Raw genomic sequence first — 22,797 nt, 5'->3', positions numbered from 1 at the left:
TCCTTCTGATCTGGCCCCAATGCTTACTATGGCCTCTTCCTCAGACGAACATGTCTTCGTCATCAGGGTGAATCTCCTGAGCCTAAAGTGCATTTTACAAATGGCCTACATTGTCTGGTCACCATATTTAGTGATGTCTTAATTTATAGCTAAGGATCTTTAAAGTCATTTTTATTACTGATGTTAAAAAAAAACATATTTTGGGATGATTTTCAAATTTTATTTTTAGCTTCAAAAATCAGAGGGAAAACTTTGAGCTCCAAATACCCAGCTAGATTTGGAGAAAATCAGTAAGAGTGAGTTTTTATTTGGAGCACATCTAAATGGAAGAAAGCAAGCAAGAAGTTAATAGAAAGGCACAGGTAAGCTAAATGTGAAGGCAATCCATTTCCTAACATCCACCATTGGCCCTCTTTGGCCACTTGCATCAGATTTCCTATCCCTTACCCTCACTACTCTGGTCAAATATTTCAGGGTCCAATCACCACCTATCACATTCCTGCTGGCACAGCTCGGCAACTGAGAGGTGCATCGCCCCACTTAGTAACCCATCCCTGAGCACTGCTGCACTATTCATGATACTTTTCCTTCTTGTTGGCAGCAGATTTTCTTCGGGTTCATACATAGCCTAATCCCAATGGGACTAGTTGGATAGCTCTTGCAGAGAGCCGACACATAGAAACATAGAAACATAGAAAATAGGTGCAGGAGCAGGCCATTCAGCCCTTCTAGCCTGCACCGCCATTCAATGAGTTCATGGCTGAACATGAAACTTCAGTACCCCCTTCCTGCTTTCTCGCCATAACCCTTGATCCCCCGAGTAGTAAGGACTTCATCTAACTCCCTTTTGAATATATTTAGTGAATTGGCCTCAACTACTTTCTGTGGTAGAGAATTCCACAGGTTCACCACTCTCTGGGTGAAGAAGTTTCTCCTCATCTCGGTCCTAAATGGCTTACCCCTTATCCTCAGACTGTGACCCCTGGTTCTGGACTTCCCCAACATTGGGAACATTCTTTCTGCATCTAACCTGTCTAAACCCGTCAGAATTTTAAACGTTTCTATGAGGTCCCCTCTCATTCTTCTGAACTCCAGTGAATACAAGCCCAATTGATCCAATCTTTCTTGATAGGTCAGTCCCGCCATCCCGGGAATCAGTCTGGTGAACCTTCGCTGCACTCCCTCAATAGCAAGAATGTCCTTCCTCAAGTTAGGAGACCAAAACTGTACACAATACTCCAGGTGTGGCCTCACCAAGGCCCTGTACAACTGTAGCAACACCTCCCTGCCCCTGTATTCAAATCCCCTCGCTATGAAGGCCAACATGCCATTTGCTTTCTTAACCGCCTGCTGTACCTGCATGCCAACCTTCAATGACTGATGTACCATGACACCCAGGTCTCGTTGCACCTTCCCTTTTCCTAATCTGTCACCATTCAGATAATAGTCTGTCTCTCTGTTTTTACCACCAAAGTGGATAACCTCACATTTATCCACATTATACTTCATCTGCCATGCATTTGCCCACTCACCTAACCTATCCAAGTCACTCTGCAGCCTAATAGCATCCTCCTCGCAGCTCACACTGCCACCCAACTTAGTATCATCCGCAAATTTGGAGATACTGCATTTAATCCCCTCGTCTAAATCATTAATGTACAATGTAAACAGCTGGGGCCCCAGCACAGAACCTTGCGGCACTCCACTAGTCACTGCCTGCCATTCTGAAAAGTACCCGTTTACTCCTACTCTTTGCTTCCTGTCTGACAACCAGTTCTCAATCCACGTCAGCACACTACCCCCAATCCCATGTGCTTTAACTTTGCACATTAATCTCTTGTGTGGGACCTTGTCGAAAGCCTTCTGAAAGTCCAAATATACCACATCAACTGGTTCTCCTTTGTCCACTTTACTGGAAACATCCTCAAAAAATTCCAGAAGATTTGTCAAGCATGATTTCCCTTTCACAAATCCATGCTGACTTGGACCTATCATGTCACCATTTTCCAGATGCACTGCTATGACATCCTTAATAATTGATTCCATCATTTTACCCACTACTGAGGTCAGGCTGACCGGTCTATAATTCCCTGTTTTCTCTCTCCCTCCTTTTTTAAAAAGTGGGGTTACATTGGCTACCCTCCACTCCATAGGAACTGATCCAGAGTCAATGGAATGTTGGAAAATGACTGTCAATGCATCCGCTATTTCCAAGGCCACCTCCTTAAGTACTCTAGGATGCAGGCCATCAGGCCCTGGGGATTTATCTGCCTTCAATCCCATCAATTTCCCCAACACAATTTCCCGACTAATAAAGATTTCCCTCAGTTCCTCTTCCTTACTAGACCCTCTGACCCCTTTTATATCCGGAAGGTTGTTTGTATCCTCCTTAGTGAATACCGAACCAAAGTACTTGTTCAATTGATCCGCCATTTCTTTGTTCCCCGTTATGACTTCCCCTGATTCTGACTGCAGGGGACCTACGTTTGTCTTCACCAACCTTTTTCTCTTTACATACCTATAGAAACTTTTGCAATCCGCCTTAATGTTCCCTGCAAGCTTCTTCTCGTACTCCATTTTCCCTGTCCTAATCAAACCCTTTGTCCTCCTCTGCTGAGTTCTAAATTTCTCCCAGTCCCCAGGTTCGCTGCTATTTCTGGCCAATTTGTATGCCACTTCCTTGGCTTTAATACTATCCCTGATTTCCCTAGATAGCCACGGTTGAGCCACCTTCCCCTTTTTATTTTTACGCCAGACAGGAATGTACAATTGTTGTACTTCATCCATGCGGTCTCTAAATGTCTGCCATTGCCCATCCACAGTCAACCCCCTAAGTATCATTCGCCAATCTATCCTAGCCAATTCTCGCCTCATACCTTCAAAGTTACCCTTCTTTAAGTTCTGGACCATGGTCTCTGAATTTACTGTTTCATTCTCCATCCTAATGCAGAATTCCACCATATTATGGTCACTCTTCCCCAAGGGGCCTCGCACAATGAGATTGCTAATTAATCCTCTCTCATTACACAACACCCAGTCTAAGATGGCCTCCCCCCTAGTTGGTTCCTCAACATATTGGTCTAGAAAACCATCCCTTATGCACTCCAGGAAATCCTCCTCCACCGTATTGCTTCCAGTTTGGCTAGCCCAATCTATGTGCATATTAAAGTCACCCATTATAACTGCTACACCTTTATTGCATGCACCCCTAATTTCCTGTTTGATGCCCTCCCCAACATCCCTATTACTGTTTGGAGGTCTGTACACAACTCCTACTAACGTTTTTTGCCCTTTGGTGTTCTGCAGCTCTACCCATATAGATTCCACATCATCCAAGCTAATGTCTTTCCTAACTATTGCTGACACAGACACCATGGGCCGAATGGCCGCCTCCTGTGCTGTATGATTGTAGGATTCTAAAAGAAATGCACAAACATATTGCAGGACAATAAATGTGTTTGATGTGCTACCACATTTGCTAAGGAAGTCATTCCTAAATCTTGCAAATAATTTCATTTTGTACATCTAAGAATCTAAAATATTTACTACAGTCCTTACTCACCTTCCATAGTTATTTATAAACAATTTCATATTGGTACATTGTAAAACAATTTGACTGCTTGTTGGCTGGGAAATCAACAGGAAAAACATTTATCAATTGCTCCTAGCAGTGACCCCGTACACTGTGCGGCAGGAATAAATAAATACACATTTTCCATTATTGTATCACAGCAGAAGTTAGCAAATTAACTGTTGCTCAGGAATTACATCAGGGTGTTTGGAAACAAGAAAGCAAAATTGGTCTTTCAAAGTCCACTTTTCAGATTGAGAAATGCATGCAAACCGTATCATTGAATCATCCAAATGCAGCACATTCCACAAGCAGCCTAAATATTCACAACAATTCCGAAGTGCGCACAGACCCGGCGAGGCCTCGCAAAAGCTGTTTTTTGGGGCGCAATGTGCCTGCGCCAAAAAACGGCTTTTCCGATCAGTCAAGATTTCTCTTGACAGATTCTCCACAGTCCTGGGAGAAGAACATTTGCGTGGGAGAGATTGGGCTATTTGCCCAGCTCATGCCCTTCAAACTTTTCCCCCTGATAAAAGCAGGCACATAACTTACTTGTACCAGCATAAGAGTTTTAAAACATATAAAAATTTAATTTAAACACTCATTTTTATATTAAAGGTAAGTTTATTTTTAACACTATTAAAACACATAAAAAAAATTTCTACAAATATATATTTTTTCCAGAACATTTAATTACATTTAATTTCAATTCATTTTAAATATATGAGGTGTTTTATTTATTTATTATGCTGTGTTTCAATGTTTTAGGAGGTTTTCTCATTGATGGTAATGGGAACCCGTACAAACAGAGCTTCCATTTTTATCAATGAGAATACTGCATAGTGATTGGTGGTCCAGGCCCACGTGACTCTAGCTTCTACGTACGTATCTCAAAGACAGGTCCCATGCACTGAGCTGCGAATCTAGGCCTCCGACCAGAATCCTACCTTTCCCCGGGACCAACAGGTAGAGTCGTAGATTTTTTTCGGGTCGGAGGCATTCATAGAAGGAAGCCTCTGGCCGCAATTTCCCCCCATTGTTTCAAAATAAACCACAGAGGTGAAAAATAAAGTGCAATTAAATATATGGCATGCATGCATAAGCCACACTCCAAGTTTGTGACATAAATCACATTTGTCAAAATAACCATTAATACTCCAACTTAGTCAATATTTCATACATACTTTAAACTGCTGAGAGTAGATTGGTCGCCTAGCTTGTTTGTTCCACATCATTATATTCTGTTCTGGTGCAGCTCATCGAGACAATTCCCGACAGGTTAGCACCCACCTTCAGAGATTCCTTTGGTTGCAGAGGTCATATGCACGTTATAAACATACATTATGTAACATGTGATGATATCACTAACACGATAGGGGGAATTTTCAACTTCAACCCAGAACAGATGTGAAGTCGGAAGAGTGGCTGTGTTTCAGGTTTAGGCATCATCAGAGTAATGAGAGCTAGCAGGCAGCTTGCCACCCCGTGGGGCAGGAAATGCAGCTGCTCCATGGGCAAGCCAAACCAGAATTGGAGTGGGGGGGGGGGGGTGGGTGGCACATCAGGGGTGGCCCAACCAACAGCCAGCAGCAGGCTGCATTCCTGCTTCTCCTGACCCCTCAAAAATCCCCCCCCCAAATTTCTAGGCCTTTTCTGGAGGAGCCTCCAGCAGTCCCTTCAAGGAACCCTTGGAACACTCACCGCCTGCTGCAAAGGGGAGGATTGTGACAGTGCACGCTCTGCCCATTGCAAATGGGGACCTAAAGCTAGCATAGGACCCCCGGTTGTATAGGTAAGCAGCCTCCTGCCTGTTTCAGTGGTTATGCTATGCACCTAATTTGCAAGTCCGCCTGAATTGTATCCAGTGGATTTTGGGCAATCAAGAGGTACACTTGTCTAAAGTGCTGGGGGGGAGTGTTGGATCGATTTTTTTTCGGGGGCGTGGGGGGGGGGGCGCAATGGTGTTTATAAAGTTATCTGATTGTAGGAGCGGTGTAAACCATGGAGATTTGTGTTTATTTGAACAGCACAGCTGTGCAAATGAGTCCAGAGGGGCTTTGATGTGTGTACGCTTTGCACTGTTAAGAAGGTTGAGGAAATATGTGTTTAGCACAGTAACAGTGTAATAACAGCATAAGTGCTGAAGACAATGAAAAAATTCAGGGCCAGAATTTTTCTTCTGTGGTACTGTTTCTCTGAATAATATTATGGATGAAGAAATCCCAATCCATGATAATGGTGGAGACTTAAATTAATTAAATTGTTTTGGACGCCCTGCTTCACCTCTGGAGAACTGAACTTAAATTAGCCCCAGGTAATGTAAGTAATACCTTCTGTTCACACATTAAAATTATCTGAAGACGTTCATCCCAGTGCTAAACCTTTTTTGTAAATGCTGCACTTCAAGTCAGGCTAAGGTCACCTCTTGCTAATTTTAATACTCTCTGCAAGTTTATTTATCATCTGAAGCAATTTGAAACTGGGTAGTTCAGGTCAATATCCACTCTGTGTCAGCTGTGGCTCAGTGGGTAGGACACACGCCTTGGAATCAGAAGGTTGTGGGTTCAAGTCCACCACTCCAGAGCACATAAATCTAGGCTGACACTCCAGTGCAGTGCTGTACTGTTTTTCGGATGAGATGTTAAACCGAGGCCTGCTCTCTCAGGAAGGTGTAAAAGATGCCATGGCACTATTCTGAAAAAGAGCAGGAGAGTTATCCCTGGTGTCCTGGCCAATATTTACCCCTCAATCAACATAAGAAAACAGACTATTGGCTCATTATCACATTGCTGTTATGGAAGCTTGCTGTGCACAAATTGGCTAAAACATTACAACAATGACTACACTCCAAAAGTACTTCATTAGCTTTTAGATGTCTGGTGGGCATGAAAGATGTAAGTCCTTTTTTCCTTCTTTCCTTCCTTCCTTCCAAAAGGATATACTTGCTTTGGAGGCAGTTCAGAGAAGGTTCACTAGGTTGATTCTGGGGATCAGGGAGTTGATTTATGAGGAAAGGTTGAGTAGGTTGGGCCTCTACTCATTGGAGTTCAGAAAAATGAGAGATGATCTCATGTATAAGATTATGAGGGGGCTTGACAAGGTGGATGCAGAGAGCATGTTTCCACTGATGGGGGAGACTAGAACTAGAGGGCATAATCTTACAATAAGGGTCCGCCCATTTAAAACAGAGATGAGGAGAAATTTCTTCTCTCAGAGGGTTGTAAATCTGTGGAATTCGCTGCCTCAGAGAGCTGTGGAAACTGGGACATTGAATAAATTTAAGTCAGAAATAAATAGTTTCTTGAGCGATAAGGGGATAAGGGGTTATGGGGAGCGGACAGAGAAGTGGAGCTGAGTCCATGATCAGATCAGCCATGATCATATTAAATGGCGGAGCAGGCTGTATGGCCTTCTCCTGTTCCTATTTCTTAAGTTTTTTCTTTCCTCCTTTCTTTCCTTCTTTCCTTCCTGCTCCTTCTCCTTCCTTCCATCCATCCACTTGGCACATTACACGATTGGAGAAAACTTGAAAATCACCTGAGGATTGATATTTATAAATTAAGGATAAAAGTAAATCCTTTCCATTATGACTGCCCACTATTTGGTTGTGTTGTCAGCCCTTCATTATTCCCTTTCTCCCTTTCTCTCAGTCGTTTATTACCGTCCATCTCCGTCTTTCCCTTCATTGGTATTAATTTCTCTATCTTCCTTCTCCCCTCCATTGCTCTACTTCCTGCTCCCCTTCAGTGTCATCTATTTCCCCCTCCCTCCCCTAACTCGCACTCCTACTTTAGCCTAGTTGCAACTTTACAGGCCGAGCCTCTCTCCCTCAAAATTGTGATTCCTGCTTTGTGTACTGTCAGTAGGTATTCCTGTTTGCATAAGAATTTCTGTCTATTATATACAAAGGAGGGAATCACTGCCATTAGCAAAAGAGGTCCAGTCTGGTCCATCAGCAGCAAGACTCGAGTAGGATTGTAACTGAGGGAAGGCTGGCCCAGTCCACATTGATTTTTGTTAGCAAAACCGATGTTAATGAAGGGCATCTCTGTTACAAGGAGAGGGCCACTCGAGAGAAACTTTTACATTTTTAATTTAGGCTTCCCTGTGAAGCTCAGCATCTGGGAGTTGCTCAGCTATTCCATCCATATTATGGGATGGCCCTTTAATCGGCATGAGAACTGGGGCCTTGATGAGCTTTATTGACGGACTCACTAACAGCAGCCAAACAATGGCTGTACAGAAACATTTGTAATCATTGGGTGCATTTCAAATTTTATCTTTCTAAATATTTTTCTCTGCTTTGTATTGAATTGTAAAAATTACATTTTTTAAAATAATCTGAGGCTCATTTATTCATAATTCAGTATTTATAATGAAAAATATATCATCATTTGGCAATTTGATAAGAAAATATATTAGGGGCAGCTAAAGAAAAGATTGTTAATTTTGTGCAATAAATTCCAATTTATAAATACAAAAGCGGATTAGTTATTCAAAGTTGCAATGACACAGTACAAGTTCACACTTTTGTAACCCCTTTTTTATTTATTGCCATTTTAATAGCAAAGAAGAAGAATACATTACTATTGCAAGGAAGGTTCTTCTGACCATTTTAGATATGTTCCACAAACCTTACACATGCTTAGGGAGCGTGTCACAACAAAAAAATTCCATTTAGCTGCTTTTTAAGTGGGAATGAATGGGTGAATGGGCTCACTTAGTAGACGGGCAGGATTAAAAATTTGTGCTTCTGGTTTGACCATTGGGTTTCCCCTTTTGCAGGCAGTAGTGGCTATGTTGGGTAGGTCTGTGTCTTTTTGAAGGAGATAAACAATTTTGGGGAGGGATTTAAAAAAATATGTCATGTTCTCTATCCTTTCACAGTCTGCAGAATGTCATTGCTAAAAAAATTAGTGCAATCTGCTCTCAGTTTTCTCACTGTGCCCTTCACCTCTGGCAATAAGACTTTACTATACTCCTTTAGAATGGTGACTACACTTCAAAAGTACTTCATTGGCTGTAAAGCACATTGGGAAATCCTGAGGTCATGAAAGGCACTACATAAATGCAATTCCTTCCTTCCTCCCATCCTTCCTTCTTTCCTTCGTTCTCTTATATGCAGGTCACAGTGCTCAATCTGTGGGCCCACAGTCAAAGTCAATTATTTTTAAGGCGTGTCCTGTATTATGGAAGTGGGAGGGGATATTTTCATTTTTCTAATGCTTGTCCTCGCCAGGAATGATGGGGGAAGGTTATTTTGTTAAATTCTGTCCACTTGTGTTCGGGCCAGGTTTGGGGGAGGAGAGGTTCTTTTGGGAGTTACAATTAGACCTTGGTATTTGAAGCCCAACTCTGACTCACAGATATCTGTGGGTGGACATTCTGCATGAGGGACATGCCCTCTGTTTTGTGGTAGTTAACCTTTTATCCTGAGAGATTGGTGAATTCTGATGGATAATAGATAGGGAGATGTATGTGACACTATTAGACCAGTATGGAAAGGGTTAATCCAGCAGCAGAAGAGTTCCTGGAGCTGATTTGGTTGATGAGGGAATCTGCTAGTTTAGTATTGCTATGCTTTGTTTTATATACATGGAAATTTTTAAATTTTGCCAAAAAGATTTACAATCCTTAAGCTGCAATGTCATAAAGTAACTAATCAGTACCCAATTACTGTTTTGCAGTGGTATGTAAGGTAGTTGAAGCAGATGGTTTATGAGTAAATGAATGACAAAGGGAGTGTGCTCTGTGATTAGAAGATGATAAGAGTGTTGAGGTTAGAGAAACATGTCTTTGCAATTAAATATTGCACTACAGAATGAGACAGGCAGACCTGGAAGGTGACAGGTTCCCAGGAATGAATATTAACCATGACTTTTGGTTAGGAGATCCACATCGTTGAACAACAATTGACTACAGGAAGAATGTGTTGAGTGAGCGAATAACTAGTCTTTACTGATACAAATTGCAAGGATACCAGAATGTTAATTTAGCAAAAGGGAACCATTTCCTCAGACATGACATCCTTTCTTGATTTAATAAAGCTATAATCTGGGTCAGCCAGTGGCTCAGTGGGTAGCACCTTTGCCTCTGAGTCAGAAGGTTGTGGGTTCAAGCCCCACTTCAGGACTTGAGCACAAAATTCTAGGCAATGCTGCACTGTTGCAGGTGCTGTCTTTCAAATGAGATGTTGAACTGAGGTCCTGTCTGCTATCTCAAGTGAATGTAAAAGATCCCGAGGCACTATTTTGAAGAGGAGCAGGGGTGTTATCACTGGTGTCCTGGCTAATATTTATCCCTCAATAACAAAAACATGATCTGGTCATTATCACATTGTTGTTTATGGGAGCTTGCTGTGCGCAAATTGGTTATCGCGTTTTGTACATTACAACAGTGACTACACTCCAAAAAAGTACTTAATTGGTTGTAAAGTGCTTTGAGATGTCCGGTGATCGTGAAAGGCCCTAAGTCTTTCTTTCTATTTAAAGAGAGAGGGGGCTGCACCTAGACTGGGAGCAGCACTGAATCCTCCACAGAATGAAGACTGGTCCTGCTGCCACGATAAAGATATCTACTGTATCCTGTACCTGATAATGGAATGTAGTGCGATGCCTTGCTTCTATGGTCAATGTTGCATGCTTTGCTGATATACATGAAGTCTGCCATAAATAATGATGACATTGATTTTTAAATTACCGATGGCCCTGAATTTGCAGGAGGAGGCTTCCCGCAGGAGATTGCCTCTGATCTGCAAGAAAATACAAACATACCTGATGGTCCCGGAGGTGGGAAAACTAGTGCTCCTGGGCCTCTACACATACGTATGTGTAAATACCCACGTATTCCAGGGGCGCATATGATTTGCAAGCGCCCCTGGGATCACGTGGTTCAGGCCAACCAATCAAAAAGGGTGACCCCATTATGCTTATGGGGATTTTATTTACGTACAGAATTCGCATAGCATAAGAATCCCCTAAAAAACACATCAGTTAAATAAAAATAAATCATTACATGTTCAAAATGAACTAAAATACAATTTAATTAAACATTTAAAACAAAATTTTAATTTTTTGAGAAATAAATTTGAACGTTTTAAAGGGGCTAAAAATAACCTAAACTAACTGTAAAGGTTATTTATGTTTAAATAATTTTTTAAAATTATTTTAATATTTAGTTAAACTCTTACACTGGTAAAAGAAGGCCTTACAACTGCTTTTACCCGGAATAAGAGTTTCACAGGCATTCACTGGGCAGTAGTTCAACAAATAGCCCAACCCTCGGCCAGTGAATGTCCATTTCCCGGAGATGTGGTGGATCTGTCAAGCTGAAGCTTGACAGGTCGCAAGTTCCCGGTTTTCGCGCATGTGCATTGCATGCGGAAACCTAGAACCTGCACGGCACTTACAAGTGCGTGCACGGTCATAGGCCCTGGAAAACTTGGGCCAGTATATGTATTCAACAGTCCTGAAGCCAAATGATAGTTAAACACAGAGTGCATGATTATCTAACAATGTCATCATCATTTGGAAGATGTTGGGGAGTGATGAGCTGAGGGTAGTTACATAAGGTAGATCGGCATGCCGCTATACTTTGTGCTCGGTTCCTCATCTCAATCCATTGCCAATCTCCATGATGATTCTCCCTAATGTCTTTATTTACTTTGTTTCCAATTATGTATTTTTGCAATTTTCCTGGTACCGAGGTTAACATCTCAAGATTATTTCTGTGCTTACAGGCCTGGATGATTCCTACTACAAGGGATCAGAACCAAATTGAATGGGGGGGACCCACAAATTGAAATCCCCGGCTCCCCTGGACGAGACCACCTTGGACATCCTTGAATAACCACCCACGAAGGCATTGGGGGAAGGTGAATCAGAGGCTTCCAAGCTCAGTGCTCGTATCATCCTCCCCTTGTTAGCTCATGCTTCCTTTCTCATGCATCATACAGGCATACACATTACGTCACATGCAATCTTGTAATTCAAACTTTATTGAGAGGTGTCACTTGGAGCCGACACTTTAACATTTGTTCTTTTCTGTTGTAGAAAATGTTATTTGTCATAATAGTCTTGAACACAAAAAATCTAGGCTGATACTCCAGTGCAGTGCTAAGGGAGTGCTGCACTGTCGGAGGGGCCATCTTTCGGATGAGATGTTAAACCGAGGCCCTGATGGCTCTATCAGGTGCATGTAAAAGATCCCATGGCACTATTTAGAAGAAGAGCAGGGGTGTTATCCCCGGTGTGCTGGCCAATATTTATCCCTCAAAGAACATAACAAAAACAGATTATCTGGTCATTACCACATTGCAGTTTGTGGGAGTTTGCTATGTATAAATTGGTTGTAAAGCACTTTGGGATGTCCGGTGGTCATGAAAGGTGCTATATAATGACAAATCTTTCTTTCTTTATAATAATAGTTACCTATTCCCACAGTAAATTTACATCATTGTCAGATTAAAGGTTAATAATACATAATAAGGTTAATTCGAAGAGAGTTGGTGCTGAGAGAAGATCGGGGGGTGGGGGGCAGGTGTCCCTTTATGTACATGTATGTAGATAAAAAGTGTGGTTAAATAACGGGAAACTTTACAGAAGACTGCATGCTTTTCATTATTTTCCTTATATATGTATCTAGCTGAACAGTAAAGGATCAGAAACCCTTGCACTGAAGTTTGTATGGCAGTGTGGGAGGGAACTATTTTCTTTATGAATCTACATTTGATATACAAGGATAAACATAAAGAACTAAATAGTGTATTGTTTGAAAGGCATAAAATGCCTGAAAATTGTTGCCTATCATGATTTGTAGTTATTTATTATGTCGGGGGTCAGAAGAGGATGGGGGGACCAGAGGGGCAGCACGGGGAGGGCTGGAGGAGAGATCTGAGGCCTGGGGGGGTGCATTGAAGGCCTGGGGGGGGTGCATTGAAGGCCTGGGGGGCACATTGAAGGCCTGGGGATTGTATTGGAGGCCTGGGGAGTGTATTGAAATCCTGGGGAGTGTATTGAAGGCCTGGGGTGTGTATTGGAGGCCATGGGCGTGTATTGGAGGCCTGGGGGCTGTATTGGAGGCCACAGGTGTGTATTGGAGGCCTGGGGGTGTATTGAAGGCCACTGGTGTGTATTGAAGACCTGGGGGGTGTATTGGAGGCCTGGGGGTGGTATCAGAGGCCTGGGGAGTGCTTGAAGACCTGGGGTAGGTGATCGGAGGCCTTGTTGGGGGATGGGGGGCGGGGGGGGTGTAAAGGCACTTAACTCCTGGATCCAGCAGTCCTCGCCTTGCTGTATCTATATAAATGCGTCTTTCTTTTTTTATAATAATAGTTAACTATAAGTATTTAATCCCATGGTAAATTTACATCGCTGTCAGATTAAAGGTTAATAATACATAGTCAATGTTATTGTAACTGAAAAATAATAAATTGCCCAGTGAGAGCTTTTATATTTCAATCACACACACAGGACAGAAAATATCTAGAAGGCAGAGCGCTGTGGCCCAGCCAGCCTTTTTCAGTTTTTATTTTCTGAGAAGCAGCACGACAGATTTCCCCCGCCACCTGTTTGATAGTGATCACAGGAACACATCGGGGAATTGCAACAGAAAGGATAAATGATTTTAAGAAGTGAACTTTGCAGCCTGCTCCCCTCCCCTTGCTGCAGCTCCCCGGGTCTCAGCCCTGTTTAGTGGGATCTTTTCACTGGCTGACGGGAGGATAAATAGCGAACAGACGGTTGTACTTGGGGCTCAGTGTCCCTGACTGGAAGGCTTGTGTTTCTGCTGTGGACACCGCAGGTACAGGAAACATCTGGCTTCTGTTGAGCCGAGCATTTACATTCTGTCTGTGGGAGCTTCATTCAACGGCCATGGAAGGAGGTCGACCACATGCCATATTCTCTCATATATTCACTGAAATATTTAATGACTTAAAGAGCAAGTTGAATTACCCGCAGGTAGGCAACAATTGCAAAGCATATTTATTTCTCTGCAAGTAAAGCACAGTACATTTCTTCCTTCCAAAGCTGCTCTCGGAAATACACGGATATTCAAATACAGAGCGTGGCGGCATATCACTTTCACTCACGTTTTTAACATTTTTCATCTCCTGTGAGGCATGCATCCTTTCTTGCACAAAAGCTGTGAAATAATTACATTTGTTTTTAGATCCCATATACGTGATTTATCTTTCAAAGCTATTTAACAGTGAACATAAATAAACATGTCACCCTCTGTACCATTTCACTGAGCATTCTGCTTGACATCAAAGAATAACAATTACTTTCTAACTGTACACGGACCACATAACAACTTCTATATTATATTGTTTCATATTACTAAGAATCAATATTAAAACAAAGAATACATGGAATAACTTTTAATGTATTTTTAAGCTACTACAGGTAGTGGTGGTATGTTCTCACAGTTTCATGTAGATCAACTACTGTGTTATTTATTCTGATGTAAGGTCACTGACCTAAAACTTTAACTTTGTTTCTCTCTCCACAGTTGCTTCCTGATCTGCTGAGTATTTTCTGTTTGTATTTCATAGTTCCAGCATCTGCAGTGTTTTGCTTTTGGGCCATTGACAGTTGGGCAAATGAGCAAAACAGCATCTTATTTACTGAATGCATATCAAAACTATAATCTACTGCCTTTAGATTCTAAACATATACTTTAAGTTTACTATTTTTTGACTATTGAAATCTAGTCTCATTTATATCTATGCAAATGTGTTGTGTTTTTTTATTCCTTCATGGGATGTGGTGTCGCTGGCAAGACCAGCATTTATTGCCCATCCCTAATTGCCCTTGAGAAGGTTAGCCACCTCCTTGAACAGCAGAGGGCAATTAAGAGTCAACCACATTGCTGTGGGTCTGGAGTTACATAATGGCCAGATGATTTCCTTCCCCAAACAGCATTAGTGAACCTGAAGACAATCCAATAGTTTCACGGTCACCATTACTAGCTTTTTATTCCAGATTTATTTAATTAACTGCATTTAAATTCCAAAGCTGTCGTGGATTTAAACTTATGTTCCCAGATCATTAGTCCAGGCTTCTGGATTACTAGTCCAGTAACAAAACCACTATGCTACTGTACCCCAGTGCGTTGAGAGTATATTAATAATCAGTTATATTAATTAGCCAGTTATTTAACTCAGACTGACACAATCAGCACAAACTATAGCATAACTGCAATGTCTTCCAATAGCACATACTAACCCATTAAATACTGATCTAAATGAATCAGCTTAACACCTTTGTTCATTAATAACTCATCATAGATTACCCAAAGGTATCCCAAACGCATTTAAATCCAACATAAAGACATACAAAATCTGAGGAATTATTTACTTACAGAACACTGATTATGAAATCTTTCACAATTCCAGTCAGGGGTTTTCTTTTGTTAACCCCCACCAGCTAGACATTTTAAAAGTATGAAGGATCAAGCCCACATAGCACCTTGTTTACTTCAACCCTCACCTAACAGTCAAAGTAATTTAAGCACATTTAATCTACAGTAAGTATTACTGAAATCTGCTTGTTTTTCCCCCCTAAAGCACATGGAAACTCAGAATAGACTGGAATAATTCACAAGGTAAATTGACACAGAAAAAAATGTGCACATGTAAGATAAGGTAATTGTGATTTGTTTTAGGTCTATCAAAGAAAGGTAAAATGTCACTTTAATTTCATCAAAGAAAACAGTGCTCAATGCATTGTGCATTTTGCCAGAAAATGTCTAATCCTGGAAGGCCAACTCTCCATTGATGTTCTTCAACAAAGAAGCATGGTTGTGGGACAAAAATTGTGTCGAGCTAGTTTGATATCAGCATGGGGAAAAATGTTAGGCTCCACCAGGGCCAGCATAGTCCCTGGATCTAAGCCCCGGGGAGTCCCTGTGGGATGTCCATAAGATGTGGGTCAGAGCCAGAACACAACCAGTACCATAATCCCTCCACCAGCTGATACACTAATTGTTGAGGAATGACAAGTCGCCAGATGTATAAAAAAAAACCTAGGATGGTTCAAAGGACAGGATTAATGCTGTATTAATAAAGCGATTGAACCTGGTAGGTTGTGTTGATTATGTAATGCTGCATGATAACTATCAGTGTCAATGTGAATAGAAGAGATGGTTACTCTGCTTTCTTGCATTGTTGTGGAGTGGGGTGGGAGCAAAGCTTCACTCCATGCCTGTGCAGTTAAATGCATGGATCGTTTAATGATTTTATATTTTGCTACATTGAGAGCAGCAAACAGAATAATTTCATGAGCAAAAATGGAATAGTAGTAGGAGGCATTTATATTGCTGGAGGTGCGATGACAAAATGAAGTGATACCACCTCTTGGAGGTCACCTTGCTTTTGCCAGCATCCGTCCCCTCGGGCAGCTTTTTATGCTGGTGCAGTATGAAACAATACTAGAGTTAGGGAGGTCTCATTTCCTAGTAGGATAGTGAATGCTGTCTCCTTCATTTCTGAGGCTTTAATAAATGCTGCAGAACAACATTACACTACAGGAAAACTGCAGGAAGATATCAATGAATTGGTCAGGTGGCAGAACAGTAACAAATGGAATTCAATCCGGAGAAGTGTGAGGTAATGCATTTGGGGAGGGCTAACAAGTCAATACACATTACATGGTAGGACACTGAGAAGTGTAGAGGAACAAAGGGACCTTGGAGTGCATGTCCACAGATCCATGAAAGTAGCAGGCCAGGTAGATAAGGTGGTTAAGAAGGCATACGGGTTACGTGCCTTTATTAGCCGAAGCATAGATTACAAGAGCAAGGAGGTTATGCTTTAACTGTATGGAACACTAGTTAGGCCACAGCTCGAGTACTGTGTGCAGTTCTGATCACCACATTACAAGAAAGATGTGATTGCACTGGAGAGGGTACAGAGGAGATTTACGAGGATGTCGCCTGGACTAGAGAATTTTAGCTATGAGGAAAGATTGGATAGGCTGGACTTGTTTTCTTTGAAACAGAGGTGGCTGAAGGGATACCTTATTGAGGTGTATAAAATTTATGAGCGGCCTAGATAGAGTGGCTAGGAAGGGCCCATTTTCCTTTGCAGAGGGGTCAACAACCAGGGACCATAGATTTAAAGTAATTGGTAAGAGGTTTAGAGGGGATTTGCGGGGAACATTTTTCACTCAGAGGGTGGTGGGAGTCTGGAACTCACTCTGCCTGAAAGGGTGGTAGAGGCAGAAACCCTCATCACATTAAAAAGTACTTGAATGTGCACTTGAAGTGCCATAACCTAAAAGGCTACGGACCAAGAGCTGGAAAGTGGGATTAGGCTGGATAGCTCTTCTCGGCCGGCGCGGACATGATGGGCTGAAATGGCCTCCTTCCATGCTGCAAATTTCTATGATTCTATGATTCTACGTCCAAAATAGACTTGGCAATCTGCTGGGAGTACAATACATACACAGGTCTGTACTACTCACACAATGTAATCTGCGGCAATTGAGTGTAATATCTCCAAGTTTGCAGATAACACTAAACTGGGTGACGGTGTGAGCTGTGAGGAGGACACTAAGAGGCTGCAGGGTGACCTGGACAGGTTAGGTGAGTGGGCAAATGCATGGCAGATGCAGTACAATGTGGATAAATGTGAGGTTATCTACTTTGGGGGCAAAAACCCGAAGGCAGAATATTATCTGAATGGCAGCAGATTAGGAAAAGGGGAGGTACAACGAGACCTGGATGTCATGGTACATCATTCATTGAAAGTTGGCATGCAGGTACAGCAGGCGGTGAAGAAGGCAAATGGTATGTTGGCCTTTATAGCTAGGGGTTTTGAGTATAGGAGCAGGGAGGTCTTACTACAGTTGTACAGGGCCTTGGTGAGGCCTCACCTGGAATATTGTGTTCAGTTTTGGTCTCCTAATCTGAGGAAGGACGTTCTTGCTATTGGGGGAGTGCAGCGAAGGTTCACCAGACTGATTCCCAGGATGGCTGGACTGACATATGAGGAGAGACCAGATCGACTGGGTCTTTATTCACTGGAGTTTAGAAGGATGAGAGGGGATCTCATAGAAACATATAAAATTCTGACAGGACTGGACAGGTTAGATGCAGGAAGAATGTTCCCAATGTTGGGGAAGTCCAGAACCAGGGGACACAGTCTAAGGATAAGGGGTAGGCCATTTAGGACTAAGATGAGGAGAAACTTCCTCACTCAGAGAGTTGTTAACCTGTGGAATTCCCTGCTGCAGAGAGTCGTTGATGCCAGTTCGTTGGATATATTCAAGAGGGAGTTAGATATGGCCCTTACGGCTAAAGGGATCAAGGGGTATGGGGAGAAAGCAGAAAAGGGGTACTAAGGTGAATGATCAGCCATGATCTTATTGAATGGTGATGCAGGTTGGAAGGGCCGAATGGCCTACTCCTGCACCTATCTTCTATGTTTCTATGTTTCTATATCACGTGATGCTATTGCATGCACTTTTTTCTGATATCACTGCAGTTCGTAATTTCAGTACACCAGGAATTTTCTTTTATATTTAGAAATACCAATTGTATTTGTTTAGATTAAAGGCAGTAACACAGTCCTGGGACTTGAGCTTCAGCCTCATTGTTTGTTACATTATTGGAACCACTTTGAATTATATTACTGTTTTGTAACTACTTATATGCAATTTATTTTTCTATTTATTTGGATAATTACTTGTGAGTTGTAATTGTAGGATGTACTTCAACTATCTAAAACTGTCAATTATTTTCTCTTACCTCAGAAGCTATTGCTCTCATCTGCTTCTATAATTTGGGAATGTAATAGCCTTTTCACACTGCAAGTACTGGTTTGATATTAATACCTGTTTCATAATAACACTTGCATTTATATAGTGCCTTTCATGTTGAAATGTCTCAAAGTATTTTACAAAATGAATTACTTTTTGAAGTGTTGGTTAAACTTGATGGAAGATTGCAGCTCTGTACTGAGGCAAAATGGAGCTTTGTACAAACATCTATAGACAGATGTGCAGAGCTCTGCTCTGAACATTAGTTACATTTTTAAGGGCGGTAGAGAGCTGACAATCCTGGTGGCTCTTTATGAATGTTAGGAACCTAAAGGTCTTCTAGTGGCCCATCCAGGATTCTAATGAATCTAATAGGGCTGAATTTTAATGGAGTGGGCAGGTTGGGGGCCCGAGGCAGTTGGGTAACCCAGGAAAACAGGTTACCAGCGACTTTAGCAGCAGGGCCTGGTTTGAATGGGAAGCCTCTGTTTCTCTCCGGCGGCCAGCTAGATTGAGAGGCTGGCTGGATCCGGGCAGATATGCAGTATGCTGCAAAGAGGAGGGAGTTGTCACGTAGGGATCGTGCCGGGAGAAGATCGAGGAATTGGGGGTCGGGAGAAGATCGGCGGGAGGAGGGGGCGGGTCCGAAGAAAGTCGCGGGCCCGGAGAGGATCGGAGAGGGGGAGAAGGAGATGGGGAGTTCCGAAGAGAGTCAAAGGCCAGGGGAAGATCAGTGGTGGGCTCGAAGAGAGTTGAGGCCAAGAGAAGGTTGAGGTGGGGTTGTCCGAAGAGAGTCAAGGGCCGGGAGAAAATCGGTGGTGGGTTCAAAGAGAGTTGGGGCCGAGAGAAGATCATGGTTGGGTTGTCCGAAGAGAGTCATGGGCCGAGAGAAGATCAGGTCCCTGTATGCACATGTATGTCGATAAAACGTGTCATCATCATAGGCAGTCCCTCGGGATTGAGGAAGACTTGCTTCCACTCTTAGAATGAGTCCTTAGGTGGCTGAACAGTCCGATACGAGAGCCACAGTCCCTGCCACAGGTGGGACAGATAGTCATTGAGGGTAAGGGAGGGTGGGACAGGTTTGCCGCGTGTTCCTTCCGCTGCCTATGCTTGTTTTCTGCATGCACTTGGCGATGAGACCCGAGGTGCTCAGCGCCCTCCCGGATGCACTTCCTTCACTCAGGGTGTAAGGGGTGGTTTTCAGGGGGTCAGCTTCCCCTTCTGACCTTATATGAGTGGTTTCGATACGCTCACACTCCCTTGGTTCTATACTCTGGAATTATGAAAGGACTGTAACAGACTTGGACAGACAATCGGTTTCAAGGTAGGAAGCAGGTATGGCTTATTATGTTTAAAAAGAAGGAAAAGGCACACCTTTAATAACACACACAGAATATTGATACCACTACACACTGAGGGGTACAACACATTGAATAAATTGTCAAAATACAGCCTGTGGGGAAAATAATACAGCTTAAACTCTAAATGGGGTAAAGAGGAGAATGCAGATACATTTACACAAGTTATCCCAGCCTCCCCCTCCCAATTCCCCTAACTAACTAAGTTATAGCTCTGTGGGTTCAGGGGCTATGCTCACCAATCCCTTTTTGACAGTTGCCGGTGAATCATGGTTTCAGGGTTCACTGCACTTTGCCTTCTAGGTGAGCCGTACCCGGACGGAGGAGAGGACTTCGGACTGCGTAGTCTTCAGTTGGGGTGAGTCCGCTGATGCGGTAAGTCGCGTTTTGGATGTATGGGTTAAGTACCCACTTTCTTTGGTTAGGAATAGTTTTAGTTAGTCCTTTTAGATAATTTCTCACCCGTTGGTCATTCAGAAGTAGATTGTAGAGTAGAAATAAATGTCGATTCTTCGGTTTTTGCTGAGTTGGTTTCGGTTGGTCGTTTCGCTGGTTGTGGTGGCCCGGGTTGTCAATTTGGTTGCTGACAACCTTCTGTTTTGTGGGCCTCTTGCTGTCGGCGTGCTCAGTCGATCCTTGATGGTTTCTTGTAGTTTTCTCCACGACTCCATTTCTTCACTCCCCACCTCCTGCTGCTTTTCTTTCCCTTGTGAAACTGGGAATAGATATACCCCAAAAAGGCTTCCTTAACTCCTGCCAAATCTGGCCCAGCTCTTTGTTTCAAGGGAGCTGCTCATTAGTTTTGAGCTCTCTTCTTTGTCAGAATTTGGGGGCTCGTTCAGCAGTAATTTGATTATGATGTGGTAATGTGGAAAATCACCGGTTGGCATTGTTGAAGCAGTGTTTAAACTCTTGGGTCGTTTGGCTGGGCCCGTGATTTCTATCGGCCTATTTGCACATGTATGCCAATAATGGTCTCCGGTGATTAGCCTGATAGCTTTTGAGGCAAGAAACAAAAAGGGCCACACTACATCATAATTCTAAAAGGACAAAGGGTGTTAAAAAAACAAGCCTGAAGGCTTTGTGTCTTAATGCAAGGAGTATCCGTAATAAGTTGGATGAATTAACTGTGCAAATAGATGTTAACAGATATGATGTGATTGGGATTACAGAGATGTGGCGCCAGGATGATCAGGGCTGGGAACTCAACATTCAAGGGTATTCAACATTCAGGAAGGATAGAATAACAGGAAAAGGAGGTGGAGTAGCATTGCTGGTTAAAGAGGAGATTCATGCAATAGTTAGGAAGGACATTAGCTTGGATGATGTGGAATCTATATGGGTAGAGCTGCAGAACACTAAAGGGCAAAAAACGTTAGTGGGAGTTGTGTACAGACCTCCAAACAGTAGTAGTGATGTTGGGGAGGGCATCAAACAGGAAATTAGGGGTGCATGCAATAAAGGTGCAGCAGTTATCATGGGTGACTTTAATATGCATATAGATTGGGCTAACCAAACTGGAAGCAATACTGTGGAGGAGGATTTCCTGGCGTGCATAAGGGATGGTTTTCTAGACCAATATGCCGAGGAACCAACAAGGGGGGAGGCCATCTTAGACTGGGTGTTGTGTAATGAGAGAGGATTAATTAGCAATCTTGTTGTGCGAGGCCCCTTGGGGAAGAGTGACCATAATATGGTGGAATTCTACATTAGGATGGAGAATGAAACAGTTAATTCAGAGACCATGGTCCAGAACTTAAAGAAGGGTAACTTTGAAGGTATGAGGCGTGAATTGGCTAGGATAGATTGGTGAATGATACTTAAGGGGTTGACAGTGGATGGGCAATGGCAGACATTTAGAGACCGCATGGATGAACTACAACAATTGTACATCCCTGTCTGGCGTAAAAATAAAAAAGGGAAGGTGGCTCAACCATGGCTATCAAGGGAAATCAGGGATAGTATTAAAGCCAAGGGAGTAGCATACAAGTTGGCCAGAAATAGCAGCGAACCCGGGGACTGGGAGAAATTTAGAACTCAGCAGAGGAGGACAAAGGGTTTGATTAGGGCAGGGAAAATAGAGTACGAGAGGAAGCTTGCAGGGAACATTAAGATGGACTGCAAAAGCTTCTATAAATAAGTAAAGAGAAAAAGGTTAGTAAAGACAAACATAGGTCCCCTGCAGTCAGAATCAGGGGAAGTCATAACGAGGAACAAAGAAATGGCAGACCAATTGAACAAGTACTTTGGTTCGGTATTCACTAAGGAGGACACAAACAACCTTCCGGATATAAAAGGGGTCAGAGGGTTTAGTAAGGAGGAGGAACTGAGGGAAATCCTTATTAGTCAGGAAATTGTGTTGGAGAAATTGATGGGATTGAAGGCCGATAAATCCCCAGGGCCTGATGGTCTGCATCCCAGAGTACTTAAGGAGGTGGCCTTGGAAATAGCAGATGCATTGACAGTCATTTTCCAACATTCCATAGACTCTGGATCAGTTCCTATGAAGTGGAGAGTAGCCAATGTAACCCCACTTTTTAAAAAAGGAGGGAGAGAAAAAACAGGAAATTATAGATCGGTCAGCCTGACATCGGTAGTGGGTAAAATGATGGAATCAATTATTAAGGATGTCATAGCAGCGCATTTGGAAAGAGGTGACATGATATGCCCAAGTCAGCATGGATTTGTGAAAGGAAAATCATGCTTGACAAATCTTCTGGAATTTTTTGAGGATGTTTCCAGTACAGTGGACAAGGGAGAACCAGTTGATGTGGTGTATTTGGACTTTCAGAAGGCTTTCGACAAGGTCCCACACAAGAGATTAATGTGCAAAGTTAAAGCACATGGGATTGGGGGTAGTGTGCTGACGTGGATTGAGAACTGGTTGGCAGACAGGAGGCAAAGAGTAGGAGTAAATGGGTACTTTTCAGAATGGCAGGCAGTGACTAATGAGGTACCGCAAGGTACTGTGCTGGGGCCCCAGCTGTTTACATTGTACATTAATGATTTAGACGAGGGGATTAAATGTAGTATCTCCAAATTTGCAGATGACACTAAGTTGGGTGGCAGTTTGAGCTGCGAGGAGGATGCTATGAGGCTGCAG

The sequence above is a fragment of the Pristiophorus japonicus genome, chromosome 3 (assembly GCF_044704955.1).
Source record: "Pristiophorus japonicus isolate sPriJap1 chromosome 3, sPriJap1.hap1, whole genome shotgun sequence".
In the NCBI taxonomy this organism is placed as follows: domain Eukaryota; kingdom Metazoa; phylum Chordata; class Chondrichthyes; family Pristiophoridae; genus Pristiophorus; species Pristiophorus japonicus.
This window is presented reverse-complemented; position numbering follows the sequence as displayed.